Source organism: Ipomoea triloba, chromosome 8 (assembly GCF_003576645.1).
Source record: "Ipomoea triloba cultivar NCNSP0323 chromosome 8, ASM357664v1".
NCBI classification, from domain to species: domain Eukaryota; kingdom Viridiplantae; phylum Streptophyta; class Magnoliopsida; order Solanales; family Convolvulaceae; genus Ipomoea; species Ipomoea triloba.
The window spans coordinates 14,650,720-14,660,683 of NC_044923.1; the positions used below are offsets into that span (position 1 = coordinate 14,650,720).

At 37.1% G+C, this 9,964-nt stretch overlaps 1 long non-coding RNA gene across 1 annotated transcript; it reads left to right on the forward strand.

Annotated features, from left to right (window-relative positions):
* Positions 1 to 3,631: 3,631 nt before the first annotated feature.
* LOC116028033 lies at positions 3,632 to 6,245 on the forward strand. Its single transcript, XR_004100049.1, has 3 exons — positions 3,632 to 3,714; positions 3,822 to 3,888; positions 5,953 to 6,245. It is a non-coding gene; the product is annotated as an uncharacterized LOC116028033 (long non-coding RNA).
* Positions 6,246 to 9,964: the final 3,719 nt, after the last annotated feature.

The following is a 9,964-nucleotide window of genomic DNA, read 5'->3' on the forward strand; positions in this document are numbered from 1 at the left end:
CCATAGCCCGGTTAGAATGTTAGATCAGTGATTAATGAGATTATGTGTTTTTCTTTTTTTTTTTTCTTTAAACGAATACATTTTATAAATTAACAGGGTAAAATGTTTTGATTATGATTGTTTTTTTAGCTGGATTTATGCCCATTGGAATAAACATCAATGATTAGAAGAGGTTTGCGACTAAAGTAGTTGTAATTTGACCAATAATAATTGACAAATAATTATCAAGTAATAATAGGGGTTATATTTGAGATTAGGGTTGGGTGGTTTGGTTTGTTATCAAAAATCAAATGGTAACAAATTTTTAAAATTGAACGGTTCGGTTTAAAATCGAACCGAATAAAAAATCGTTCGGTCTCATATATACTCCGCCTTTGTAATCCACCTTCGGGTATCTACCATTTGCTTTGCCCTTTTGCTCCGTAACTTTGACCCTCCAATCCCTCCACTACTAATCGCCTAATTTACTCTGCATTTCACCCCTCGCATCCTCCATGTGGCATGTGATATTGCGATAGCACCAGGCCTTAATTACGGTGACCGTCCCTCACTTGCAATTGCGCTGAGTTTGTCGACGAGAGCGATGCACTTCCCCTGTCGACGAAGGTAGGCGACATTGTTTTCTTATAGTTTTCTACTCCGTCCTTCTAATCTTCTATTATAATATGAAATTTTCAACCTTAAAAGGATGGAATTTCCGGTCTTGAAGCCTGGAAATTTCCAACCTTCAAGGATGGAAAATCCTGTGTTAAAGGCCAGAAGTCGAAGACTGGAAATTTCATCCAATTTTTGGCACTTGCTTGATTCCATGTTCTTAACTTCTTATTGAACCTTAGCATTCATAATTTGTTTAGTTGATGAAGTTTCCATGTTCTTATTGAACTTTAGTTATATAAGGGATTTTGTGAATGTTGATTAGACTTCTATACTGATTATTGATTAATTAGGTTTACTGGACTTGTTGATTTAGTTTGAAAGTTCAATTCATCAATTGTTAAATAGTTGAAAATTGTTGTTTTAACTTTTACTAATTCTTGTTATGCAAATATTGACTATACAGTAGATAATTCTTCATATTGCCAACAAAACACCCCAACATCTACAAGTGAGCCAATCGAAGAATCAGTTCAACAAAAGAGGAAACGCTCTTCCACCAAAACCAATTGTTCCAAGGTTTGAGATATGAGCTCACTTTACAAGGTTAGAGGACAACAAAGATATGCGTACATGTAATTATTGTGGTACATAATTTAATTGTCCAACACCCCATGACACTAATGATTTAAAGGCCCCATAATCAAAGATGTACTGCATTTAAGAATAATCTTGAGAGTAAAACTCAAAAAACTGTAACCATATATGAAAGTGCAAGTGTTGTAAAATGTGGTAGTAGTAATCTTGTTATGATAGGGTTTAAATAAGATGCTTGTAGAAGGACAACTATTAAGATGGTTATGTTGGATGAATTACTTTTTCTTTTCTGATTCTGTCGGGGTTTAAACATTTCTGAAGTGTTGTTTGTCCAAAATATATTATCCCTTCAAGAAGAACAACCACAAGAGATGTAGTTGAAATGTACATGAAAGGAAAAGCTTTATTGAAGTTAATGATTAGTGAGTTAAGAGTGTTTCAGGAATTGCAATTCAGTGGATAGGGTAGGAATTGAAATTACAGTGTTTGGTATGCAAGAATAGAAGTACATGGAATTGAAAGGTAATAAGTGACAAAATGACTAAAATGCCCTTATGTAGTAGTAGTAGCAGTAGTAGTAGCAGTAGGAGTAGCAGTAGCAGTAGTAGTAGCAGTAGCAGTAGTAGTAGCAGTAGTAGTAGCAGTAGTAGCAGTAGTTGTAGTAGCAGTAGTTGTAGTAGCAGTAGTAGTAGTAGCAATAGTAGCAGTAGTAGCAGTAGTAGTAGTAGTAGTAGTAGTAGTAGCAATAGTAATAGTAGTAGCAGTAGTAGTAGTAGTAAAAGCAGCAGCAGCAGTAGCAGTAGTAGTAGTAGTAGTAGTAGTAGAAGCAGCAGCAGCAGCAGTAGTAGTTAGTAGCAGAAGCAGCAGCATCAGCAGAAGTAGTAGTAGTAGTAGTAGTAGTAGTATGTAAACATATTACTGCATCTATCTCTTTTTTTTTTTTTTAATTCTTCTTGCTGCATCCTCACAGAATACATAATACATATATACACATCCAAAAGGGAGGGAATTTAGGGAAAGTAAAAGAAAGTGCATATATCATAAGAAACCTGGGGTTTGCTATAAGTTGCCACTGCATAGCACACGGTGAATTTCTTTCTGCATGAAAAAATGGCAGACAAGTGCAATATTTCATAAGGGTAATATTGTCTTCACAATCCCATTTTTCTCCCAAAAACTACTGAATTGTAATTCTTAAGGGGGGGGGGGGGTTCGAAATTGGAAATCAGCAAAAGGAGGGAATTGCAATTCGGCAAACGCAGTAGTTTCTCAATTCGTTGAATTCAAATTCAGCCCACCCTAAACTACATTGAACCAAACGCCCCGTAAGTGAGTTAGTTTTACACACACACACACACAAAGATAGTTTGTATCAAGAGAGTTACCTTTCATATTGTAATTCACGCTTTTACATTGAAGTCATTCCATTGTAAATGCAATGTTTCATATTCTTCCAAGATAAATAAAACTTTCTTTGTCATCATTCTTTTACACCATATACACTTAGCATTTCTCATAGCTTTTTGATCCCTATAATCTTAAAATGGTATTAGAGCCATCGATTTGAAGCCTTGTAGCCATTGTTTAAAGTTGACAACTGAAGTTGATATAGTGTGTACGGTGAGGTGTAAAGATGAATTAGATAAAACGAAGAGTCAAGACTCCCCAAGTGTCGGTCTCAAAGGAGGCAATGCGGAAGATTGCTTAGCTTTGATTCAAGTAAATGCGTGATGAAACATGTGAGGTTGTTAAAGAGTGTGTAGTGGCATTTGTAATTGGAGAGTTTGGAATCAAGTAAAGTAAACAAAATTGAAGTAACAAATAGTAGTAAACAAGGGAATGAATTGTGCTAGCTATGTTGCCTCACGGTGTGTCTTTAGTAATGGAATAATGATTCAATCATGTTGGCCATTCATGTAATACCCTGTATTTTTCTAACATTATTATTTTATCCTAAGGCGTTGACATTCATAAGTTATGATCTTCAGATATTTCAAAAGAATTTTTATAAGTGAGTATAGTTGTTATTAAGCTGCGATCGTGCGTCCCGGTCACGAACCGTAAAAATTTTAAGAGCTAGTATTCGGACCCGTTTGTCATAGGAAATGGATTTTTAGACACCATACTATTATTCTGGAATTTCCTATTTAATTAGATTAGCTCATAGCAGCGAAAATTTATTTTGATCGTACATCGCTAAATTTCGCGGTGTACCGAACCTAGCCCAATTTTGAGGGTTAGTCTGGAATAAATTTTTAGTTTCGGAAATTATTCTATCTGGATTATTTTCCACCGAAACTTTATCTGTTTGGACCCCAACTGATAAGTTGGAAGATATTTTATTATTTTATTATTTTTTCCCTCTTAATCTTATCACATAAGATTGGGATCAATATAAAAGCCATTTTCCTCTCTTTTCTTCCCCACTTTGCCGAAATGCAAGAGAGAGAAGTGTGTGATCTCCATTGTTTTTCTTCCATTGAAACCATAGCTAAATTCCTTCTCAAGTCTCAAGAATATTCGGTAAGATTTCAATATTATTCAGTAGAAAGCTTTATATCCCTTCCTAGATCTTGAATCTAAGCTTAGTTTCTTAAAATATTGTGTTATGGTGTTGATTTTGATCCTAGGATTTTAAGGTGAAATTGGAGGAATCAACTCCAAAAGTCTTCTACTAGGATTAGAAACCCGGTCGAGGTAAGGAATTCCCTTAAGTTGGTTTAGTCACTTGAAATTAGATAATTGATTATTTGGTTGAAATATGGTGTTTTGGAGCTTTGGGAATATTTTTGTATACATGTTCATAGCTTGGATATGCTTGTATATGTTGTATTTATGTCCATATAGGCTTATACTTGTGAAAATAGTGAAAGGAAATCAGGGTAGATTCTGGCAGTAACTTCCGAGATTTATTGGGAAAAATTGGTAAGGTATTTTGATCCTATTTTTTTTTAAAATTTTATAATGATCGGAGTAGTATAAGTATAGTTTTCGAATTTTTCTCAAAAACTGGTCCAGGGAGAAAAATTCTGGACAGCACACTGCCAAGGGCAAAAATGGAATTTTCTGTGTTTATTCGTGGACCAAAATGGCCAAAAATTTTTACGGACATCAAGTATTATGAGTTGGGGTTCTACCATAAAAATTTCAAGTGAAAAAGAGTTCGGGAACTATTTTTACCGGCTCAATCTTTCGGACTGCGCCAAGCTGAATTACTGTCCAGAATAGGCATAACGTGTTGGACGCGGACCTGGACGCGCGTCCACTGCGCGTCCAGTGGAGTCCAGTAGGTTCAGAACTAGGCAGAAGGGGGCGGACGCGGTACCGGACATGCGTCCGTCGGGCGTTCAGCGGTGCGTCCATAGTGCGTCCACCGGGCGTCCAAGGGCGCGAAAATAAGATTAAATGGTGTAAGCTTGATTATTGATTATTGATGTTTAGATGATGTGGTTGTTTGATGTTCGTGAGATCAAACTAAGCTTTGATTGTTGTTGATGTTAGATGATGGGGTGGTAAGGATCCTAAGAGATTATTAGGAGTATAAACATGATGATGTTGGACCGATTTTGATACTGATGATGGTGGCGTTTATTAAGCTTAATGGTGATTAGTATATTGCTAAATTATGGGTTATGGTAACTAATTAGTTTGATTATGGACTTATAATGATTAAGGATGCTTAGTGATAGTTGAAATAGGAATTTATGAGCTTTGTGTTGAGGTGTTTAAGTGCAAATATTATTGATTTTGGGAATGATTAAGGATTAATGATGAACTGATTATGTTAAGTATATTGATAATTGTTGGTGATGATGCTACTATAATTAGAGGATAATTAGGCTTAGTTTCTAATCATGGTAATTTTTGACATTGATGATGGGTTAAGGGATCATAATTACGTTATTATATATATATATATATATATATATATATATATGCGAAAGTATGTTTATACTGTTTAAAGTGCATAAGTGAGAAAGTAAAGAATGAGACAAAATGAAATCACGGTGTGAAGTTGGAGGATATTCCTTTTTAGCATTCATAATGGAATCACAAACATTGGGCCCCAAAATGATTGGTGTTAACCACGTTGAGTAACCTTGTAGAAACATATCCAGGGTTACTAGAGCTAGTGACTAACCTGCGGGCTTGGAATCCCGACAAGGGGTGTGCACACTAAAGGTCCTAGATCTGCTTCCCCTAGTTGGAATAACTAGGTTGTGGTGAGGTGATGGAAATGAGAAGGAAATGGTGGTGTTAATTGGAATATCTTTAACTTTATTATGGTAAGCTGGTTATTACTATTTAAATGCTTATATAATTATGACTGTGATGATGAGTATGATTATGGAGTACCGATGAGAATTGGATTGTAATATGGACTGAAATTTATGATAAGGAGCAAGATTAAGGATGTTAATATGAATGGTGCTAGGAATCGATTGATTCATAAATGGTTGACTATGGGTTCGTACCATTATAATAATAGTATTAAGAATGGATATATGTAGTGTTAGTGGAATTTATATAAGTGTATAACTAGGTAGATGGATTTCAAGTAAGAGACAGGTGAATGTTGATTCACTAAACACTTTTTGTACAAGTCTTCATTGTTAACTTATTTTCAGGTGAAATCTCATCAAATGGGTATAGTTACAAAACTCTCTTATGCGTGTTTTCAAACCTTTGTCTACTTTTAAGTGACATTGGATTTCCTTACTTAGCCGTCGCGCTAACTACACTTCAATGTGTTCTTATCAGTTGCAGATTAGTGTGGACCCCTGTAGCCCAGCGAGCTCTGAACAGAAGAGAAGTACAGGTTGAGGTCTACTCTATCTTAGAATAGATACTCTGGAAGGAGGACTTCCTTATGTATTAAGTTTGATATTGATGTTGTAGTTTGATGTTGTATTTTGAGGTTGTAAGTTTAGCCTTAACGTTTGGGTATAGGAGAGATACCTAAGCGTGGCGGTAACACCCAGTTTTCTGCTGGCTAGATGTAAGGTTCCGCGACGCATTATCAGTGATTTTGTAATACAAGTAAGAGTTGAAAATTGGGGTGTTACAATTCAAGAGTGTGATCTCATAATCCCCTTCCACATTTGTGGACTAAGGCCCTCCCCAATAGTGAGAATTGGCACAAAACTTAAGAAAAGTGAGATGAGTTGGATGAGTGAGAAAGGAGAGAGATAAAAATGGAGGTCACCCTGCAAGGAAGGGGATTTTGCAGAAATTGTGGGTCCCATCTTTACTTTCTCCATCGCTCGAAGCGCGCGTTGTGCGCTATTTGCGCACCCAGATGGCGCGTAAATACTTTACTTTTTTTATTTTTTATTTTTCAGTTTTATTTTTTACTTATCTTTTTTCCCTCCACCTCATTTTCTCTTTCCTAATCACACTCCTCAAAATCTACACCAAAGTTTAACTATTGTGGTTGGCCTAAGGCTTCTTAGACTTAAGAGTACTTATTAGCAATCAAAAGCCTTAAGAGACATTTTATCAAACACCTAAGCTTCACACATTCCTACTATTCCCAATCATGAAATTCCATAGGATCTAAGATTGCAAAAGCTATCTCTCAACTCATATCAACAAGCATGATAGAATCAAGATCTCAATCTCCTAAGAGATTAGCCAAATCTACCTAGGATCAAATCAATTCAACAATTAGCCACACATATTCATGGATTCAAAATCATAAAACCTACTTCAATCTAGAAAAATATGAATTGCAAATAGATCGTGGCCGACGACCTCCATGGCAACAGCAACTCCTCTCCTCCAGCGTTTTCCCGTTCGTGAAGAAGCTCCCCCTAGCTCGGAAGATATCTCTTCTTGCGACGGTGGGAATTGCAGCAGCGGCATGGATGGACTTCTCTGTTCCTCGGCGATGGTGATGTTCTCCTCTCGGCCTCTGGCGAGTGTGGTGACGGCATGGACGAGTTGGCAGCAACATTTCTCCCTTCTATTTAGGCAAGTGTAATACAGTAGGTAAGGCTTGTTATTTAGAATCCATATTTGTTGTTATAGTAATTAGATTATTAGTTTAGTATGGTTAGGCATTAATCCTTGTTAATGATCCTTAATTTTGATTATAGGTTCATGGTTTATAGAGGCAACCTTTGCCTAATGATTATCTTAGTTTAATTAGTGATTAGGCTAGTTATTAGTCATTATGAAATGATAATCATATTATTGTGTTTAATCATAGCTTAGGTAATAGTGACCCTTATTAATGCCTAAGATTGATCTTGGTCCAATTAGTGATTGTTATGGACTCCGAGTAAGGACTTTGTTGGGCCAAATAGGGATCTTGATATTTTTATCGTTATGGCAGCCAATAGTGATGGTATTAGGTTGAATTAATTCTCAGGTTCATAATTGTGGACTTGCTTTGAGTCAAGCTTAGGATTAGTGATTGCTTTTGGATTGTTAAAGCTTCAAGAGGTAATCTTCCATGTTACACTAAAACCTACTTTCACTCTTGAATATATGAATATTATTTGGTGTTGTGGAATCCTGTGGAATTTGGGTTTAGCCTTTGATTTGTTGGATTGTTGAACCTATATTGTGGATCTATGGACTTGTGTTCATTATCATTTCATTTTGATGTATATGAGTATTTATTATTAGGGATTCCATGTAATATTTGGCCTCTGAGATGTGTAATCTGTGTAGTCTGATCATATTCTGTATACTGGATTGAATTACCGTGTATTCTGTTCTGGTCTGGGAGTGGTGTATTGGGATTGCACTTGTGGTGCGTTCGGGCGGTATAATATGTCCCGCCTGGGTGATCTGCAAGTGTACTGGTGGTCTGGGTTAACAGAAGAAGGGACTCCACTGGGTGGCCCCGTACCTTCTCGCAGAAGGGAACGGCGGATCACGGTGTTCAGCCGATGTATTCCGTTAGCGAGGGCGGTAGGTTGTAGCGGTCTAGTGTGTTCCGCCACTATGTTCCTTCAGTTCATTCTGGTTCTGTTCCAGTGATGGTTGATGGTTCGTTGACTTTGTTGTGTCACCTGTGATTCTGGAATATGTCCTGAGCATGTTGTTGAGTATCCTTCCGTGATTGTTGAGTAATTATTCATTATCATTGGTCATTTATCTTAGACTATTGAGCTAGTATGGTTGATTGATTCTTGGTTGTTGTTCTGAGCATGCCTTGTGTCTATGTTTTGAATATGAGTTGATGAGTTGAGACCTTGAGTCCTTACGAGTATTTCTTTGGCTTCTTGAGTCTTGGATACCCTTTGGGGAGTAGTTGATTGAGTTGTGGCTTTACTTGTGGGTGATATTATGAGAGGAATCGTGTGGGCTTCGTGCCTTCGTGCCTCTGTGGTAATGAGCTTTGTGCCTCTGTGGTTGGGCTTTGTGCCTCTGTGGTAATGGGCATTATATGCCTCTGTGGTCGGACTTTGTGCCTCGTGCCTCTGTGGTAATGGGCTATGCCTCTGTGGTCGGGCTTTGTGCCTCTGTGGTAATGGGCTTCGTGCCTTGTGCCTCTGTGGTAATGGGCATTATATGCCTCTGTGGTTGGGCGTTGTGCCTCTGTGGTAATGGGTTTTTATGCCTCTGTGGTTGGGCTTTATGCCTCTCTGGTGAGACATTATTATTATGGTTTGGTATTATGGTGTGGTGTAATGGTTTGGTATTATGGTTTGGTGGTTGTGGTTTTGATCTTATCCTTTGTATCTTGGTTTGGGGTCACTCTAAGGGAGTGATGTGAGATTGTGTTGGGTTGGTTTCACTTGTGGTTATTCTATTGAACTTATGCTTTGATTGAGTCTTATTATAGAACTGTGATATTATGGATTCGTTCCTTGGTATTGGATTCACTTGGAAGTGTCCTTGGTTTTTGATTCATTTAGCATGTTGTTGTTGAGTCATCTGGCTTTAAATAAAGAACAGTCTCGTTGGTGCATATATTCTATATGCGTGTGTAAACCTATTTACAACCTATGTTATACTATGTATTTCTCACGAGTGTGAGTGGTTGATTACTTAGCATTCCTTTGCTAATATTTTCTAACTGTTTTCCAGGTATGGAGTAGATTGAGCCGTGAGATCGCTAGCCTTAGATCTACTTCGCCTTATGAGTAGCTTAGTGATATATTGGGTTTGTTTAGACATTTTCAGGACTGCGCGCCTTAGACTCTGATTATGTATTGACTCATACAGCTATGTTTACTTTTGATGGATTAGTTGTGGATTTTGGCCTTAGCATCTAGGTGCAGACTTACCTAGATGTGGTATGACACCCTTTGAGTACTAGTATTGCTTCTGCTTTATTCTGTCTTTGTTCTGAGATTTGCTAGCTTTCATATTAAGTATTTGCCTATCTCAACGTGAAAATTTAGGGGTGTCACACCATCCAAGGGAGACAAGCAATCTGCATACTCTCTTCTCCTTGCTGAAAACATTTGCAATAAACTTGGGGTGAAGGTATCTACAATAAGCTGTTATCATTTTACCTTTCAGAGTTCCACTTTTTATTTAAAAAAAATTAAAAAAAATCTATGCTACTTTTTCAAAACCTCCTCTCAATCTTTTGCTAGAAAAGAGGTTAGGGTAACAGAAGATATGGAATTTTATGTAATTTTTCTTGTGTATTTGGTGGCAATTGGGACATAATCTTGTTTGTAAATAATAAAGAGATGTTAGTGACCTACATAGCTATTGGATTACTTCCAGTTGCTAGGTAATTTTTCTTGGAACAAATGGTTGCGACCATGTGATAATTGTGTCCATGTGATACTTCGCTGCAACTTTT